Raw genomic sequence first — 20967 nt, 5'->3', positions numbered from 1 at the left:
TTTCAATGAAAACAGACTCAGACAATAACAGCTTCCCCCAGCCTGACTGTCCTCATGACACCAAGATGATCTTTTTGCTTCTTGCCTCTCCCTGGGAGTCAATTATTAACATCTGAAGTTTTGTACCCAACTCCCTGACTCACAGCTCCCTACCATCTCTGTCTTTTCTGGTCCCCGCCCCCCGCCCCCCTTTCCCACCCCCCCCCCCCAGGTACTCACCATAACTACTAGCATGACCTCATCTGTAAGACTTTTTATCTGATTGTGATTCTATTCATCCTCTTCTCATCAGTTTATAAGTACTAATGATAAGATAAAGATTTGTTTAGAAGAGTCAAGATTTGTGTTGGCTTTCTTAACTTTGCGTGCTCAGCACCTAGATTGTTGCTGCTCATAATGAGAACTCACGTATGTTAAATGAATACATATATTTGAAGGAAGAATGAACTTGTAGACTTGAGTCTTGAACATTTCCTTTTGAGTTGAGAATTGTTCTGATTAGACAGTCTCTGTTTAGGTAGACAAAAAAAAATTGAGAAACTCAAATACACAATGAGAAAAAGAACCTGACATAGCTTTTAAAAAATGTGCCAGTATTTTAAAGTCTCAGAAGCTCCCAGATCCTCACTATATCTGATGTTGAAAACCAGGGTCTGGTGGCTGCATCGTAAATGAGGAGAAAGTGAGATACACAGAATAAGAGGAAGTAGGAAGGAGCAACCAGCCACCCAATCGGAAGCTAAACAAACAAACAGCCAACTGTTTTGTTCCCAGCTTCTGCTGGAGGTGCTGGAAATCACAGGAGACTTTCCTGGGACATGTGTTGTGCAACAAATCCTGACAAATACATGGATCATCAAAGAGATTTCTATTTTATATACGGAGGAGCTTTATGCTCCAGGAAATGGGGAGGCCATCTGGGCTCTGCTTATCCAGATGGAGCTCTGATTGAATATGTGAGAAGATGAGGGAAACTTGGTTGCAGTGAACATGATCTGTTTGGAGTCAGCATGGGGGTGCATCAAAGGTGGTGGTGAAACAAAGGGATTACTTTTCCCACCCAGCGTGTTCAAGGGAAGGCAGTCCTGGAAGTAAAAAGACAAAGACTGAAAGATCAGCTTCCATTTCCTCAAAGTGATGATGATGTTACTGGATGCTGCCGTTGGCCATGTGTCTCCTTGGAATGGGGATTCGGGGAGAAATACATGTAAGTATCATGTTGTGAGAAAAGAAAATTATTTTTAACTATAGGATTTAGGATGATCCCTACAATAAAGAAGAATAACTTGCATTTATATAGCATATTGTATACACCTTTTTCAGAAAATATTTGATATATTCAATCCTGTCTGTTAGTCTGAAAATGGGACCTGAGCCATATTTCTGAACTGTTTCCCGGTCCCACCCTGCCAGACTCTAGTATAGTGCCAGATCCACAAAGCATTTCTTAATCACTCTTTATTATATGAATCTAAATTAGCAGCTGAAGTGGAGAGAAATAATGCAGCCAAATATCAGCTGGCCTTGGCACAGCTGGAGCCAGGAGCAAGGCTCTTAATTTTAAGTCAATATTCCATCATACGTGTTGCCAAATGTGCCAGCATCCAAGGACTACACTGACGCATGAACAGGAAATACAAGTGTTCTTGGCAATTATCCTGTGCCAAGGGTCATTGATCTTGATGAAGAGTCGCTGTTGATTTACCTAAAGTTCAGTAATCTACCAAATGAAAGCACTATTAAGAATTGCTTAATGTCAGCACAACCTGCCAGTTAGGGAGAGCTTGGCACATCTGACATACTGGCTGGAATGCCGGAGTCCATTTAACTTAGGAAATTTTATTAAAATCTCCACGATTGGCCTAGTTTCAGAGAAGTGATGCCAAAGGAGTGGGAAGAAGAAAGCAGTGCTTCCCACTGCCCTAGGTGTTCACTCCAAAGGACTCACTCTGGGTCCTCCTAAAAACCAGTGTCCACCTCCAACACTGGCATAGGATCCCTTCTCTTGAGGCTTCCACTGTACCTCATACCTAAATGAAAACCCATGCAACCAGCAGAGCATCTACCTGCCACTGTAGGAGCTTGCCCTTACTTTATTTACTACTGATGTATACAGCCTTTTAAATGCTTTCCTCTACACGTGTTAGCAATGTGTCTCTCTGAAGCCATTTGTTAACAGAAATGCAACAGATGGCTCCCCAACTTCAATGAGCAATTAAAAGATAGGGGCTTGAATTTCCTTCTCTGTGGCTCCACCATATCCCTATACAATGACAGAGTAATAATTTTCACTACATTTGCTTTTTAGGGACTCCCTAACTTTCTCATTTTCTTAGAGCGAGTCAAGCCATTAGCATGTCAGCACCAGGACAGCCGGCTCCTCGGCCCAGCTGCTTTCCTTGAGATCCAAATCATTCTGAGTTTCCCGAGCCTGAAGCTCTGGCTGACACCGGACACCAACCTATGAGACACATAGGTGGACAATCCAAGAAGGCTGTGCCTGGACTTCTGACCTACAGAAATGGTGAGAGAGGAATATGTGTGTTGAGTGAGATGCTAAGTTTGGCTATATAGAAGGCTACCACAGCTGGGCCTGGAGAAACCCACGACTTGTGCTGCTAAGTTTTCTGTTTCTTTGTTAGAGCTAGAGTCATCTGGGAAAAAGGAGACCTCAACTAAGACAATGCTTCATTAGATAGTGGGCAAGACCTTGGCTTTTCCTAATGGTTGGTGTAGGAGGGCTCAGGCTGTTGTAGATGGTGGTCATGCACAGGATTGTATAAGAAAATGCACTGGGCCATGAAAGCATGCTTTAATTTGATGTTCCTCCACGGCCTCTTTCAGTTCTTGTCCAGAGCTCCTTAGCTTTTCCTGATGCTGGACTGTGCTCAGTGTGTGCAGGGCAAATATACCTCTTCCTTTCCCAAGGAACCTTTGGTCAGAGTGTTCTATCACAACCCTAAAAAGCAAACCATGCCACGTCCTGCTTATGGACCTGATCCTATATGAGCTTGAGTATGTTACTTTAAAACATTCTGCACCAGTGCTAGCAAATTCCAGGAGACAATTATACGATAGCCACCCCTATTATAACTACTTTTCTACAAACCCGTGAAACCCAAGTATAAAACCCCCACTCTGAGGATAGGCTTTTCTGAGGGCAGTTTTCAGTACCTTCAGTAAGAGTACAAGTGTATGTGGGGGGTTGGTTGTGGTAGGGTCAAGATGTATCTAATGATAGCCATCATAATAATGGGGAGGTGTTAGAAGTCTGGGGGAAAGTAGATTAGAATAATGAAGTCTAATTATTGGCCAGGGACACTGAAGGATTCTTTTCTTTGAAAATCAGGGGTCAAAGCTAAAAGATACTATTGCTAGTTGAACAAATATGTGAGACAGAACCCAGGGATATTTAGATATGAAAACCCAAGCATCAGGTGAATGGGTAGATTTGAAGGTCTGGGGTTGTTGTTGTTGTTGCTGCTGCAGTTGTTGTTTATTTGCTTGTTTGTCCTTTTCCCCCATAGATGATCATTTGCTATTCAGCTGGGGCTAGGCAGCCCTCATGATCCTCGTGCTGCTGTCCAAACAGCTGAGATTGCAGGTATGTGCCATTTTGCCCCTAGATCTAGATTCTAATGCTGGTGGCTTATCTTCTTATGGTTTAGAATTAAACTCATCTGGCATGTCTTTTGAGCTTAAGGCTCAACACTGCAAACCTCCCTTCACTCCACTCTCCAGATCATGTGCAGAGAAAAGAAGGCAAACAGGTTGCCTGATGCAACATAGGAATAAATTTGGGGTTTCTTATGTCTAATGCCTGTTTTCTTTGAGATTCTTGGGAAAGGGATATAATTGATTTAACAAAGTGCTTGGGGGATACAAAAGTGGAAGGTGCTGAAAGTTCCAGCGAAGACAGAAAAGCAATACAAGAGCAAACAGAGATCAGGCACATAGGCAGGAAACGGCCAGACGTGCTTCAGATTAGAGAAAGCCAAGCCAAAACATCTGGGGAACAATAATCGGAAACAGATATTCTCCAAGTGAGAACAGTCTGGAAGGCAGTAATATGGTGGGAGACCTGGGCAGTGCTGCTATGAAAAATGGGTTCTCGAAGGTTTGTGCAGCAGCCAAAACTGACTGTGAAGGGTTTAGAAGCCGTAGCTGGGCTGAGTCTATTGTACTTCTGTAAGTGCTCAGATCTAAAACTTCCACTCAATCCTTCCTGGCTATGTCTGATGATTCCTCTCGATGGGAAGAACAGAGCTGATGGATGCCCTGGAAAGGAAGAAGAGGGGGGATTCTGAGTTCTCTCAGTTCAGGGCGACTGGGTCTTGAGACTAACAGTTAAAAAAGTCCTCAGGTCAGAATAGGGCTATATCAGCACTAAGACTGTTCAACCATCATGACCTGAGAGTATCTATAAGACCTCAGCCTCTACCATCATCTCCATTTTTCTCTCTAAATACTGATTAGCTAAAATAATTGCATACAAAATGTTGCAAATCTACAGAGGAGAGAACATGTAATAAGCTTCTAATTCAATAAGCCAACAAAGTAGGCACAGTCCACTTAGCCTACTCGGGGCACTAAATGTCACTGGATTGCAGAAGTAGCACCCTTTTGTTGCCATCTCTTTCTAGAAAGTCACCACTCATTCTTGCATGGGTAGCCACTCAGCTGACTCCTAACAGTATATAACAGGTGTCTCACTGTGAACTTTGTATAATTAGAATAATCATCAGCAATATCTTTGCCTGGCTTATTTGACTCTTCCTTAAATGTACAGGTTTAGAATGCATTGCATGTAGGTTACAGGTTCTTTTTATCCACTCTGCTGAACACTCTGTGGCACGATACCATATTTGGTTTGTGCATTTTGTTACCAATGGCGTTTGGGTTGTGTTCTTGTGGTAATCTTCTTGACTACTGGTCAACATCTGCATGCACATATTTTCCTCCTTACCTTCCTCCTCCTGTCTTGGCGAGGGGGGAGGGGGAGGGTCACATGCATCTCAGGCTGTCCTAAAACTTACAGCAGTTCTCCTGCCTCAGTCTCCTGAGTGTTGTTGAGATTACAGGTCTGCACCACCATGCCAGACTTATTTCCTTTAGTCTTAAATAGCTTTAAAGAGTCTTAGCATAATTGTCTCTAAATTTCTTTTTATATACCCAAAGACCCACAAGCTTAAGATGGGCTTAATTATTTTTTTCTTCATTCCTACTTGGGGAAAAGTTTGAAACAACCAATTGCAATTATTAATTAGTATTCTCAGCTAAGATGCAAGAGCATTTGTTTACCTTCCCGGAAGCATTAGGGAGGCAAATGGAACACACAAGGCTTCCAAGAATCCTTTGAGAAACCTTTGTTTAAAATGTCCGATAGCTTTGTGTTCCGTGGTCCTGAAAGAGCAGATTGATGGCTGTCCATTTCACATGTCAGGGATGAAGCCTGGTTGCCATTGCTGTCCAAGGAGAGAGAACAAAAGAAGGTCAGAACTGGGAGCTTCCACCAAATTGTCTTTTATAAACTCCTGAAAAACACTGGCAAACTCCTTCTTGACAGTTTTTTGAACAGAAACATCTGATAGTTCTTCCCTCTCCACTAGAGACGATAGCGTTTTATTACCTGTTGGAGGCTTGGGTGCATATAACACACAAATGTTATGTGCCTATTTTCTGGCTCCTCTCAACCGGTTCTTGGCTTAGACAAAATTTATTTCCCAAGGAAGACCAAGTGTGTCCTCCAGCTCCTATTTGGAAGAAGAGACAAAAGAGAAACTAAAATCAAGTTCAGCTTCTGACAGGTCATCCCATTCTTCCTGGGCCAGCATTTCTCTTACAGCACATGTTTTCCTGAGGCAAACCAGATCCAACATGATGCATTATTTAGAGAACACATTTTGCATTAGTCTGACTGCCCAGGGCACTATTGATGTGGTGAACTAACGTTGCAATGGAAAATGAAAAAGGGAAACAAAACTTTCTTGCTTTGTTCAAATATCTTTGTGATCTATCATGAAAAACAATTAGATCCATAAATTGAGGCTTTGTCATCCTACTTTCTATACTAGGAGGGGACTCAGGTTAACTTGAATAACAACAACAAAAGGACTTGTCAGGTTATCAAAGACTTGAATTAACAGCCAAACAATAGGCTCTCAGGCCCAGGAACCAGTGTGAAAATTCTGCCTGCTTTCTGTCTATGGGACAGACCCATGCAGTTTAGATTAGTGCTAGTGACTCAGTGACCAAGAACTGTGCCTGGGACAGGAGGAGGGTGAGGTACTGGAAGTGGGCTTAGTCTCTGCTCTGTCTCTCTATATCAGAGGTGGGTCTGTTACCAGAGAAGGGGCCAAGTAGGTGCTGGCAGACAAAGGCAATAGCCTCATGCCACAAGGGTGACGGCTGAAGCCATCACCTCACTGATGGGAACAGTACAAGAAGCAAGGAGACGTGGCCTGATAAGGAGGTAACTTGGGTAAGTGTGTTTCAGAAGCCCTGGGTGAGTGACAGTTCCAGAAGTTGGAAGAGAGTTTACCTATGCACATGACATATCAAGGGGTAGATTTGTTCACTATGGCTACATGACTTTCCTACTAAAATCCTTGGGCTCCCTGTTACTTTTATAACATGCCCTTCTTTCATTTCTGTTGATGTGATGAAACTGCCTGATGAAAAGCAACTTAGCTCGTAACTTCAGGTTAGAGCCTATCAAAGAAGGGCAGTCAGGGGCCAGGAACTTAAAACAGCCGGTCACATCACGTTCACAATCAAGATCAGAGAGAAATGAGTGCACGCATACCCATGGCTCAAGTCATTTTCTCTCCCTGTGTAGAGGTCAGAACCTGGATCCAGGCAGTAGTGCAGTTCCCAGCAGGCTAGGTCTCCCTCCATCAATTAATGTAATAAAGACATTTCTGCACAGGCATGCCCTCAGGCTTGCCATCCCTTACTTAGACTCTCTTCCTGGGTGATCCTATATTAGGTCTAGTTGACAAAACTAACACAGTTATCAATAATGTGGGGGTTCTTGGTGGTATGGTCTGAATATTTATGCCCCTGACAGAATGTATATGTTAAAACCCTAACCTCTAAGTAAATGACATTTGTGGGGCAGCCTTCAGGAGGTAACCCGTTAAGAGGACCTAGCTTTCATTACTAATAGTATCCTTAGCCCTTAGCCCTTAGCCCTGGAGACTCTCTGTCTTCTTCTACCATGTGAAACACAGCAAGAAATGTCTATGCATGAGGTCTTTATTAGACATAGAACCTGCCATCCTCCTTATTTTGGTCTTCTTATTGTCTGGATCGATGAGAAACAAACCCATATCATCTAGTCAACAGTATTTTGTTATAGCATCTGAATTAATTGAGAAGGATAACCATTCCAGTGTGGTAGACCAGCTAAACATTCTGGATATAATTTTTGCATATTTCTATATACGTGAGACTGGACTGCAATTTCCTTTTGCCCTATTTTGCTATGGTAGATCCCAGTATTCTCATTCCTTCACCAAACTTTTTTGAATGTCACACTTGTGTGACATCCTTTATGGGAATTTATGTGCTAGGGATAAGCCAATATGGTAGACACAGCTCTGTTTTTTTTTGTTATACTTAGAATTTATCATGGAAGAGAAATAACAAATAGATGACTTATCATGAGGTCTACTCTCAGCATATTATTGTGGACTATAGCTACCATGTGGTATACCAGTTCTCTAGAGTTGACTGGTTTCCCTTGACTGAAACTTTATGCCTCTTGACTGGTAAGCCCCCTTTTTTAATAGCTGTTCCTCAGTGCCTCAACCAACACTTTGACCTTATATATTAGGTTGTGTTCAGTATAGCATTATTTCTAATGTCTAAAATATGGAAACAACCTATATATTCTTAGATGGATGTATTCCATCTAAGATAAAAATATTCTAGTGTGTGTATGCAATGGGATACTATTCAGATTTGAAGAAGTCAGAAATCTTGCTATTTATGACAATAGAGATAAAATTTAAAGACATTATACTGGGTGAAATTAGTAAGCCACAAGTGCAAACACTCCCTGATTTCATTTATGACCTATGCAGCAAAGTTCTTAATTAAAAAAAAAAAAAAGACAGAAAACCCCATACACACCTTAACCTCAGTGTCAATTTAAATAGAAAATGCCTGTTAAAACTTTGCATGTTAGAGAAAATTGCACCTGGCAGGGTAGTCCAGTGAGTGGAGACATCTGCCACCAAGCTGAATTACCTGAGTTTGATCCTCAGGACTAATGTGACAGAAGGAAAAACATGAATCTCAAAAGTCCATCTCTGACTTCCACATATGCACCACGATGCACAAGTGTGCGCCGAACCCCCCCCCCCAACACACACAGAAAGAGAGAGAGAGAGAGAGAGAGAGAGAGAGAGAGAGAGAGAGAGAGAGGGAGAGAGAGAGAGAGAGAGATATTGTAATAATAAAACTTTGCATATCTTTCCTGGTGGCTGTTTTTGAAGGCCTTCTTAGAATATGATGTGTATTTAATAGAAAGATGTGCATTTTCTGTAGTGCCAAAGGTAGGCTTCTCATATAAAAACTAAATTTCCATGAGAGCCAGGACAGTCTTGACTTGATGGACTAGTTTACATCTCTTGCTGGAGCTGAGGACTCCCACACTGCAATGTGGACTGGCTTCTTGCCCTCTCCTATTCCCTATAAGCCATCTCTGTGTCTGCCATGTGCAGAAGAACCTGCATAATGCATTTGTCCATCTTTTCTTCTCTTCCTTAAATGCCAGTTAGCCAAATGTTTCTTTTCTGTCCCTGCTTTCCTGGTGGGTTTTGTTTGTTTGAACCATTTGGTTGGTATTATAAATTACTTTCTGGCTGCCAGACCTTACTTTATATTCTGCAAGTGCTGTTATCAGTTCTCTCTATGGGAGGCCATGGGTCTCTCTGTCACTCTGCCAGGTGCAGGTGGTATTAAAACTGCACCCTTAAGCCAGGTGTGGTGGCACATGCCTGTAATTTCAGAATCTGAGAGGCAGAGGCAGAGGCAGAGGCAGAGGCAGAGGCAGAGGCAGAGGCAGAGGCAGAGGCAGAGGCAGAGGCAGAGGCAGAGGCAGAGGCAGAGGCAGAGGCAGAGGCAGAGGCAGAGGCAGAGGCAGAGGCAGAGGCAGAGGCAGAGGCAGAGGCAGAGGCGCAGAGAGGCAGAGGCGCAGAGAGGCAGAGAGGCAGAGAGGCAGAGAGGCAGAGAGGCAGAGAGGCAGAGAGGCAGAGAGGCAGAGAGGCAGAGAGGCAGAGAGGCAGAGAGGCAGAGAGGCAGAGAGGCAGAGAGGCAGAGAGGCAGAGGCAGAGGCAGGCAGGTTTCTGTGAATTTGAGGCCAGCCTGGTCTACAGAGCATGTTCTCAGACAGCCAGGGCTACATAGAGAGATCCTGCTTCAGAAAACCAAACCAAACAAACAACAGTAATGAAAACAACAAACCAAAATGCCACCCAAAGCAGCCACAGGTGTCCTCAGCCTTTTGATACTGTGATGATGGGTTTGTTCATCCTGTATGAATTCTAATCTCAGAGCACTGAGTTTTTAGAATTCAGGAAGAAATAGTACTTCCTAGAAACCCTGACAACGAACTGTCCACAGACTTGACTGCACATTTTAACCTGTTGCAAGGATTTGAGCAGTTTTCTTGCAGGGTTGAGATAGTCTGGAAGGGAGCCCATGTAAAGATCAGGGGAAGCATCACTGTAGTAAATTCATATCTCTAGCATGCTTTAACCAAATGTATGCTTTGACAGCCTTCCTTGTTTCTTCCCAAGGGTAATCTTGATGTATTTTTTTGTTGTTGTTGTTGTTTTTGGTTTTGTTTTGTTTTGTTTTGTTTTTGTTGTTGTTGTTGTTTTTCCAGAATGAAGTTTTTCTGGATCCTGGTTCCATGGCAGGTTAGGGAAAAGTTGTTCTGCTCTAAGGGAAGCTTTTGGCTTTGAAAGGCTCACGCTTGGGAAAATATCAGAGTTAGTGATCCCTTCATGTTCTGCCAGTCCCAGCATGAAAATGGCTGGCATTTGGCTTTGAGGTGTGGTGGGATGTCAAATGAGGGCCATGACCCCTCTCAGATCTGATTGGGTTACCAGAGTCTCCAGTTGGAGGGGGTTAATAAATGACGCGAATGAGCACTGTGTTACTCAAAATTCCAGTGACTCTCCCCCGGAGTAAAGGAAACGGTAGATCCCAGGAAGAGAGGTTTTTAGATCTGGTTAGAGTAAAACAGAGAAGAATTTCTGTTTTCATAGGCGGTAGGTATTACTATGTGCAATAAGGAAAGGGGAGAAAGCTCCCCCCTCCCCCGACTTACTTGGCTAGGCTTTCATAAAAATAAGTGTTATCTGCATGAAGAATAAAATCAGGGGATTTGTTATTAAAACTATCCTTAAGATGTCAAGCAATTGTTTATAGATGGTGGTAAAATAGCCAGCTTATCTGCTTCTGAGGCTCAGTCACCAAGGCTTTGAAACACTCCTGGCTGACTAATTCCCTGTGGGCATTCTATATTAACAGGTTATGCTTACTTACTTTGCTGAACAGGTGATACTTTGCTATCGGCTCATGCAGCATTTTTGACACTTTATTGTACAATGTTACTCATGTCTCTGTTGCATAATAGAGGATGTGAGTGACAGGCTAAATGATTGGGTCGAACTCCCACAGCGATGAAAGCTGAGCTGGTGTTTGAATCTGAATTAGAACTAAATACTTAACAGTACTTAGACTGTGGCTGGAAAGCTTCCATTTCCTTGACCCATTCTAAACCCCCAGGAGGAAGTCGGGGGAGCTTGGTAGCCCCCTTGGCGTGGAGGGGCCAGTCTCAATGGAGCATGAGTTGCTCCAAGCTGAAGCACAGTATTCTGGCAACAGGATTGTGACTCCCTGGAGTTATGTTTTGGCTTCTAGGCAGGAGTCAGGGACTCTTTCCACTCAGTTTGCAACCAGCCATAGTTGGGCTGTTTTTTCCTTTATTTATGGTTTGTGATCACTGCCAGCAATTTTTTTTCTGAGGAGTGCATTTAAATATGCCACATTTGTATTACTCTATGTGGATGCTGGGCGAACAGTTATGATAAATCAAGTTTTAGGTGCCCTATGGGGAAAGTGCTGATGGAGAAATACATTTGAAGAAAACTTTTCTCTTAGCAGTAGTTACTTGAGGAAACAGGCTCCATTTATCTTTCTGGGGCTTATGTGAGATGAATACAGACCACCCAGAATCATGGGTCTGCATATCAGAGGTAGAAAATGAGGACTGAGCTTAGCTCTGGGTTTCTTCAAGCATCTGTGCTGTGTTATCCAAGCTCTGCTCCTACCTACTCTCTCCTTGCCCGCCCCTGCCCCCAAGCTCTCCACCTCACTTTCCAAGCCAGATAAATACTGCTTTCACCTTGACCTTTCTACCTCTGCCTGGTCACAGCTCTCCTGCAGCTGGAAGCCACGATCTCAGAAACACCTTTGCCTAGCCTTTCTCAGTCCCCAATCTAAAGTACCCATGATAATGATATCTTATCACCGGTTCCCCTTCCTGACTCTGCTCGCCATTTGTAATTGGAAACTTATTTGTGTAATGCTTGTCTCCTTCCAAGTCTTAAAGGGTTCATATGTCCATTAGCGACCTGACAAGTGTCTTGCTCTGTGGAATGTATTTTCAACATTTTCTAGAGGAGTGTATTCATCCTGGACTTTCTAGGAACTTGCACGTATATATTTTCCCAATTATAGCTCTCATGTTCTCTCTGTCCCTTTTTGGGATGTGGGGGGAATAAGCTCACAGATATAAATACTTGAAATCCCCAATACTTCCTATCATGGCTGACAGACAGAAATGTTTAAAGCAAATAAAACTGAATGGGCTTTGCGTGATTTATAGCTGCTCTTTAATAGTATAGAAGAAAACATTACAGTTCCATCTAGCTAACATTTAAAGCACCCATTCATGACTAAAAGTTAGCTGCATCGTGGAACCTGAAAGCAAGCTTTCTTTTTGTTGTTGTTATAGTATCATTTTAAATGTATTGGTGTATCTTCTACTTGGGTTGATTCTATATAGATAGTTTTGAGGATATACAACTTTGTTAGCTGACACTATCACAATAAAGACACACAAGACAATAGTTACAATGTTGCAAATTCAGTATATAAAATACATATAGAGTACAGCTGTAGCACGGCAGTAGAAATCCTCAGCCATGTCTGCAGCTGGACACTTCAGAACTGGAACTGTAAAGATTTGGTGAGCCTAGGAATGGATTCTGGGACCTGAGGAGGATGACAGAGTGTCTCAGTAGAAGGTGGATGCTGCTGAATCCTGAAGTGTGAGGCCGGGAACATGACAGCAAGACTCTAGAAGGCCAATCATAACTGATCTCAGAGGGCATCGAAGAAACTGTGGTTTTTGTGGCGTTCTCCATAATCTCTGGTCATTGTTATTACTGGAATTTTGATTTTGTTTTTGTTTTTTTCCCCATAGAATAGATACTGGTCTACTGCTGGAGTTTTACTTGGCTAGTGAGACTGAGGCTTCTGTTGCAGAATATTTCATTCATTCCTTTGAAGAATGTCTATTTACTCCCCCACTAAGTACTAGGAACTGAGTATAATTAGGTTCACACAGTGTTTATTTTCGAAGAGGTCAGTAGAATGAGGGGCAGACAGATGAACAGGGGAGAAAACATAAGGGTAAGCATCACAGAGTAAGTCAGCAATTCTCAAATATGTTGACCTTACGACTTCTTTATTCTCCTGAATATTGTTGAATATATTCAACTATTTTAATGAGGCTAATATATATCAATATTTATCATACTATACAGTATAAGAGGAAATGAGGAAGATTTACTAGCAGAAAATCATAACCTAATTAATGTTAACAAAAATACTATATAGTTAATATTTCTAATAAAATTTAATGAGGTGATCATTATTGTTTTATAAGCCTTTGAGACTCTTTGTCAGACTCCAGAGATGTTAGATTCTCAGGATATCTGCTTCTACACTCAGTCAGCTGCAATATGCTGCTTTGGTTGAAATACATGGAGTGATTCTGGTTTCCAGTTATGATGCTGGAAGCAGGGGTTAGCTTATTGTTACACTGTCCTCTGAGTTGTCAACTGGTAGTTTTTAAAGTTAGCCGTAATATGGGATCTGAAAACAACCAGGTTTTTTTCTTTTAATCCAGTCACAGTTGGTCTGTCTTATTTATACTTTGGGTGAATATTTTAACCAAGCATCTTTGCTAATACCAGATATTGGCCATGTGAAAAATACTGGCTTACAGAGAAACTGCAGGTGCATTTCTGATAATAAAACATCCAATTGTAGAAACATAATGATATAAAATAAAGACACCATCCACGAGGAAAGCCAATAATACCATGTCCAAGCTCACAGGAAGACTCCTGAAGAAACAGGATGTAGCCAGGTGGATGATAGTAAATTTCCATAATTCTAAATTTTGCTTGAACATATAACTTTCACAACCAACAAATACCAACAATTGTTTCTTTAGAGTGACAGGCTCATCTCATTCATTTTTCCAGATCTGAATAGCCATAGATAACATGTAAGTCTCTTTTTTTCAAGTATAAAAAATGACATTTTATAAACAAAAAGAGCTATACAATGTACAGACCAACTGCACAGGTACTTTTCTTTAAGGTATACATGGAAGAAAACTATGCCATCCCATCTGGATGAAGAGTTCTATATGCACATCCCATTTTGCCACCCAGTTAAAAAGTATGTTCTGAAGGGCCAAGTTTACTACAGATATACTTTGTAATAACATAAGGTATTACTGGAACATATTTTCCTGTGTTCCTACGTTTAAGTTTATTGCAGGTTTCTGAAGAACACAGAAGCTACCTACTGGCATAGTCGGTTCTGGTACCATAGTCCAGGCTAACTTGTCAACAGCTCAACACACCATTCTATTCACAGCATCAGCACCAGTGTTGACAAAGAGACCTAATTATTCCATACTTTGAGCATCTCAGCACATCTAGGTGTGCCAAGTGTTCACATGAAAGACCATCCTCAGGAATGGTTAGTTGGTGTTGCTGTTGGACAATCATAAACAAAATGCTCATATATGTAGGTTCTCTCATGTATGAAGAAAATGAATTGTTTCAAGGAATACATAGTAACTCAGCTTTTATGTTTCAATCCAGTTCTTTACTCCAACAAGGTATTATGCTGCTAGATAGGAGCAGTTCTGTGAGTTCTTTTTGTATAGAGCAGGGCATTCGTCAATTTAACTGTAGAAAGCCTTATTGTCTCTAGTATTCTATAGGTTTCTCTGGCTAATGAAATTTAATAGCTTTCCTTATACAGTGCCTTTAGGGGCTCCTTAATTTCTAGTTTAAAAGATGTAAGTAATAATACACATTATTGAAAGATATAAGCAATTTTTAGCTTTTAGGAACTCATTACACTTATGCTTTAAATGTTTCACTCCTTTATCTTTAAACTCAGAATCTTCGAATATATTTTGATGGATTTAACTCAGCCAAGAAGGGCAAATTAGTAACACCAATTTGCTTATGAATAGGGGATTTTTGTTTTTGTTTTTACCAGCAAGGGGTTCTGTCCATTTTCACTAAATACGCTTTGCATAAGTATTTTAAAAATATTACTTTGTGACATTATAAATCTGTCAATTTGTGTACTACCATAAACCATCTTGGCAGTCAGTGAAGGTATGATGAATACCCCAGAGTTTGGATTGTGTTGTGATTTGAATCTCAGATATCTTCCTCATGGGCTCATGTTTAGATTTTGGTTCTCAGCTAGTAGTGTTCTTTTAAGAAGCTTGGGAGTGGGGTGAGACCTCTCTGATAAAGTAGAAGTTTTCTTCTGGGAGCAGGCCTTTCAATGCTGCACCCTCTAACCCCCATCTAGCTGTCTGCTTCACAGCCAGCACTGTGTCACCAGTCTCTACCACAGTCTCCTGGGACAAAAATTGATCTGATAGCCTGCAATGTCTTTCCCCATGATAGACTTTGGTGACAGCTTCTGAAACCAGGAGCTCAATTCCAGTATCCCTCCCTTAGGTCATTTCTGTCAGGTTGGTCACAGCAATACAAAAGTAACACAAACTTGGATGGATGGTTTTTTTTTCCAGATCATGACAATATGCACATTGTCACCTGACACTGAGCCCTCGTCTAGAGTGGAAGCAGTAGTTGCTAGCTCCAGAATGAAGCCAAATACCTCCTTAAGTGACCCTGTCACTGGCCTAAGATATAGCAGGCAGTTAAAGCCCACTATGGTGTTATCTACCTGCAGAGGAGGTTTTAATTGAAGTGGCATGGACTATCAGGGCAAGAGAGATTTATAGGCTGGCTGCTCTGTAGTGGAAGTCCTATGGGCTTATGTTACAAGCCTGAGCTCACTTGCTAATTAACAGGGTAGCTGAATCAACATGCTAATGCTTTGATATACAGTAGAATTGAATTAGGAGCAATTCCTTTCTGGATGACAACTTCCCCGCCATAAGAACTATACTGCCTAATTTAATTCCATCACAATGAAAGGATCACAATACGGAGACAGGTAATAGGAGAGCTAAGCTCAGTGGGAGGGGACTGTATCCCATCACCAACACTCCAAAGCACTCTAGAGAGTTCAACTTTTCCCCTAAAGGAAAATGATTTGCTAACCCTCGCCCCTGCCTTTCCCCCATTTCCCCTTTCCTTCCTTCCTCATCTCCCCACTACCCTTCCTCTTTTCTCCAGCTTTCTTCCTCTTTCTCTTTTACCTCTACCTTTTGTCCTATTTCTCTTTTTGGCTGACACCTCTCTTGTCTTCAGTGTGGATAGGAACTATTATTCTAGAAGCAGTGCAGTTCAATGGTTGAACACGTCTAGAGCATATCTGAGGTCCCGAATTTGGCTTCTAGAGCTGGAAAACGTGTAGGTTATTATTTAAGAATATTTAGTGGTATTAAAGTCAATTTTTCCAATAAATAATACTATCAACTTTAAGACTATTCATTGAATGTAATGGAAATCTATTGCAGTTCACCAAAACCTTTAGCACATCTGAGAGTTTTATAAATTGAAATTTTGAATGCAATTTTTAAAAACCTGAAGTTGGAATGCATTTGGGTAGAATACTGTTGCCTTCCCTGTCCCTACCAAGCCCATCCTGTCCATGCCCTGAACCAAAGGGCGTACTCACAGCTGCACGATTCGATTACCTACCTACCCTTTGTTCTTTTTAGGCAATGTAGCTAGATGTATTCCTTGTCTTTCTTCCCTCCTCTTCCTTGTCCCAGATCAGTTTTCTTTGAAGCATTCAGATATCACAGACCACAAACACTCACCGCCCAGCTGGCATTTATAGAGTCTTATTTTAAACATGTATAGTTCAGCAACCCTACCAGCCCCAGCACACCACCCATCCATTTCTCCTGCTTGAAATTCACAACTGTCCCCTCTGGCTGCGCCATTACTGCCTTTTCCCACCTGGCAAACAGCCTCACTGAATTCTGGGTGGCGGGTATTCACTAGACTTCTATACAAACGCTCCTGTTGAAAATGGCACCAAGTTAGGTAAAGAACAAAGACTCGCTGGCTTCAAAGCAGAACCTCCAGTTTCTGCACAGAAGGGGTTTCACACCATTTCAGTTAACAACAACCACCACCTCAAGGGAAGAAAAGCCCACCCTCTCCTGACTACAAAGAAATGCCAAATAAGCAGCCTTCAGCCTTCACTTTCTTTCTCTGGTGTGTTTAGCACAAAACCTGACCAGGACAGCAGTTCTGTGATAATCATTTGGACCATGACCGCTGCTTGTCACACTTCTGCCTCATATATCTGAGCAAGCGATTGTGGAGCTCTGATGGCCTTTGCTCACCCAGGCTTAGAGAAGTGCTGTGGATGGCACATGTGTGTGCACTGCCCCACCTCTCCCCCCATTCACGGGAATCGGTTGGCTAAAAGAAAATTCTGGTAACTTCTTGGAAATTACAGGATGAATCATGAATTTCCTCCTCCTCTCCCTCCTCCTCCTTCTCTTCCTCCTCCTCCCCCCTTCTCCCCCTCCTCCTCCCCTCCCCCTCCTCCTCTTCCTCTTTTCCTCCTCCTCTTCTCCATCTTCCCCTCCCTCTTTCTCTCTCTCCCCTTCCCATTCCAGTCAGCTGCTGAAATGAACCTTTATCCTAACTGTTATGTATTTGAAGTAGAAAAACGAAACAAAACAAAACAAAATAAAACACCAACAAAACAAAACAAAACAAAACAACCCCCCCCCAAAAAAATCCCAAAACAAACAAACAAAAACCCAGAATGGTGGAGAGGAGAGAGAAAGAACATATTTTAAAAATTACAAACTTATGTTAAATGTTACCTTTCCCTCTTCCAAAACTCAAAGAAGAAAGTGAGACGTTGTTTCCAGTTTATTATAACCCTGATTTAAAACGAAAAGGAGGCAGAGTCCTGTGTGGCACAGGCAGGAGCCGATGAAGTTCAATCTGCTCCATTCCCATTCTTGTTTCTCCTTTACAGTTGATCCCTTTCTCAGGTTCCCACTCCACTCACCCTTTTTCCTCTTCATCCCAAATATTCAGGCCTTTTCTGTCTGTTTTCTAACCTCTATCCCCTCCTGGTTTCAGTTATTCCAGAGGTGGACAGGCTTAGGCTCAGCCAAAGTTCTTTGCCCTCTTCTCAGCCACACCAGTTGGTGATGGAAATCTGGCAGTGGGAGATGAGGCCATCTGTGGTGGCGGTGACATCTATTTACCTCCCTGGAAAGCTGGCCAAAGCCTCTATTGCTCTGTACCCAGCGAGGCTGAAGATTACAAACGCACTGGGATTAAAGCCATGAGAGATGAAGTTTGGGGCAAAACAAAACCTTCTCCAAAGACAGAGCAGCCATTAGCTGCAAGTGATAAGCAGATACCCAATGTCTGGAGCAATAGCAAGGAACACTCCTGCCCCAACCCACTCTGCAGTGGAAGAAGGCAGCCAATTGGCTGAGTTACAGGCTGGATTTTGGGTACCAGTGATGGAAAGGAGAACCTGTCACTTCTTTGTTAAATGCCCTTGAGATAATTCTGGCTACTTTTTGTGGCTTGCAAGGTAAATGAAATGCTCCTATTCGGAGAACTGTTCTTGGGTTTAGTTAATGAGCTGCAGAAGAAAAGGACCACACTTTTGACCTCCAAATAGGACCCCACAGCTTGACCAATTACCTAAACCACAACACTGGAGTCCAAAGGGCTTTGGTTGTTTCCAAAACCCAGCCAAGCCTCCAGGCTGCTAGTGAGGCTATTCAGAGAGGCATGAAGTAAGCGCCAGAGCAATGCCAATTGCCTTCGACAATAGTAGCACCCCTGGGCAGAGGCCAATTCACCATGAAGCTGCTAAAGCCGTTAGGCCTCTATTGAGGCCCTTAGAGAGATCCCAGCAATGTGTTCACGGTTGCATTTCTGTTGCAAAATTTACAAAAGTGGGTTATTTAAGATGCAGTGAGTTCATTGCTGTCTCCGGTTCAGCTTGCCTTCTGCTGTATTTCTCCTATTGTATGGGGTTGGAGAGATGTAAGGTGACTTAGAGATGGGTTTAATTTTGGCTTAGTGGGATAGATTGATGAGAATTAAAGTTGCTTCTGTGTATGGCTGCTTTATTCTTGGCTATCTTGATATAGGAATGGCTTCTAGATCTGTGTCCATAGCAGACCGTGTTCACTTACCTGGCAATGTCACAATGAACTGGGCTGTGAAAGAGTCCCACGGTGCTTGTACACATGGGGAGCCAGAGGGACGTGGAGGACAGCCAAGGTTTAAAATGTCTGAGGCCTGAGACCTGTTTGTAGAGTGAGTATAACACCCACCTTATTAGTAAGGTTATTAGAAAGATTATATAGAATACAGTGTGTGGCAGTGCTAACCACTGCTTGGGTGGCAGGAGAGGATATTCTTCCTCCTTACTGAACAATCTGAGACATCACTACAAAAAGTTGATATTAGAATCCTTGGTGATTATGACTCTGGAATTATACTTTTAAAAAATACCTCCTTATTGACCAGGTTGTGAGGAGAAAGTTGAAGATCCTGGTATTTGGATAGCAGATGATAGAAAAATTTCCCATTATAAATGATTAAAAAGCAACGTTTGGCCGGGCAGTGGTGGTGCACGCCTTTAATCCCAGCACTTGGGAGGCAGAAGCAGGTGGATTTCTGAGTTCGAGGCCAGCCTGGTCTACTGAGTGAGTTCCAGGACAGCGAGGGCTACACAGAGAAACCCTGTCTCGAAAAACAAAAATAACAAAAAACAAACAAACAAACAAAAGCAACGTTTGGTGGCTTACCTACAATCCTGCCATTTGGGACGTGGTGGCAGGAGGATTGTAACATGTTCTAGGCCACATGAACCACAGAATAAGCCTCTGTTTAAAAGAATTTTTAAAAAACATCTTCGAGATGCCTTACAGTGACATTTATAATAAGAATCAGGACCCCCTCCCCCAAATGTCACTGTCAGAGGCAAAGTTCGTCTGATATTATTAAATAGCTCTCTGCTTCATTGATTGCATGGTTCTCTGAAAATAGAGAGAGTGAGTGGCTTTGAGTTTAATAATATATGGTGCCTGTCTGGGGACATAGGTGCTCAACAATGACTAATACTCCTCTCTGATTGCTCTTTTTATTGGTTCTTCATACATGGCCTCTATTCAGTCTGAGTTTTAAAGATGAAGTTGAAATAGACCCACTTATTCTCCATTTGGTATCATTTCTAAAGTAATGGCTGAAATCATCTCTAACTGGGGAGATTTTTTTTTTTTTTAATGACACCTTGAACATTTTTGTCAGCTAATAAGCAATAGGCTGGCTGGAAACAAGGGAGGCCATGTATCCCTCTCTCATGCCTTGTCCACATTCCATATCGCCCTCCCTCCATCTCTCGCTCTCTCTCTCCCTCCCCCTCTCCATCTCTCTGTCTCTGTTTCTCTGTCTGTGTCTCTGTCTCTCTCTCTCTGTCTCTCTCTCTCTCTCTCTCTCTCTCTCTCTCACACACACACACACACACACACACACACACACCCTCTAAAAGAGAAAAGGTGCCTCATTTAACTGAAAGCCAATTTCCCCACACTGGACAACCCCAGCTTCATCCCTTTCATCCCACATCACCTTGGTGAAACTTCAAGAATGTGCCCATACACAAAAGAGACCTCTCTTCTGGAAGCCTGTACCCTTAGGGCCCCAGCAGGTTTGCCAGGCCAGTTCAGGGATCTTAACAGTGATTCAAAACATCAGACATAATGTCATGCAGGCTCCTAAGTATGAACACCTATGGGTGGTGGATGGCAGGGAGAGGGAGGGAGGGAGGGAGGGAGGGAGGGAGGGAGAGAGAGAGAGAGAGAGAGAGAGAGAGAGAGAGAGAACCCACATACACCACAAATGGTCTTTCCCACTTGCACCCACCCAGCTAAGGGAGTAAGGAAATAATTCCTCTTTTGTCTGCCAGCTGGCTTTCAAAGCCATTGGGATGAGCCTGCTGGACCTGTCTGGGAAGCTTGTTAAACTGTACCGAGTAAGTCAGGAAGAGGGAGGGGTAGGGAAAAGATTAAAGGGCGAATAACAATCCATGTGAGGCAGTGGCCCCACTCTGAAGAAGCAGATGATCTAAGGAAAGGAAGAGTAACCCTCTCCGACCAGAGACTGCAGGCAAAATGCAAATGACCCGCTCACAGCTGCCTCTGGCAGACAGCCACCCTCCTCCCAGGGAATAAAGTGAGAGCAACAGTTCCCTCCTGAACCCCCAAGCTTAGAGACTTCAAACGAGAAAAAAGAAACCTGACGTGCTCTTGCCCCCGCGTATCCCAGGGAACTCATCCAGCCCCTAAATTGTGCAGATGACCTCATCACACGCAGCTGTGTGCTCCAGCCGCCCACCCTCAATCCCGGAGAATCTCATCTGGCACGG

General features: G+C 42.7%; 1 long non-coding RNA gene across 2 annotated transcripts in view; it reads left to right on the top strand.

Annotated features, from left to right (window-relative positions):
- The first annotated feature begins 852 nt into the window (after nucleotides 1–852).
- Gm34180 overlaps nucleotides 853–20967 on the top strand; it is a 70709-nt gene continuing 50594 nt past the window's right edge. For both annotated transcript variants that reach the window (XR_390696.3, XR_003955230.1), the window contains exons 1-3: nucleotides 853–1207; nucleotides 2337–2524; nucleotides 3528–3604. This is a non-coding gene — a long non-coding RNA (predicted gene, 34180). The remainder of the gene's footprint in view (nucleotides 1208–2336; nucleotides 2525–3527; nucleotides 3605–20967) is intronic.

Source organism: Mus musculus, chromosome 4 (genome assembly GCF_000001635.26).
Source record: "Mus musculus strain C57BL/6J chromosome 4, GRCm38.p6 C57BL/6J".
Lineage (NCBI taxonomy): Eukaryota > Metazoa > Chordata > Mammalia > Rodentia > Muridae > Mus > Mus musculus.
The sequence above is the reverse complement of the archived record's forward strand: the minus strand, read 5'-3'. Positions and strand labels throughout refer to the sequence as shown.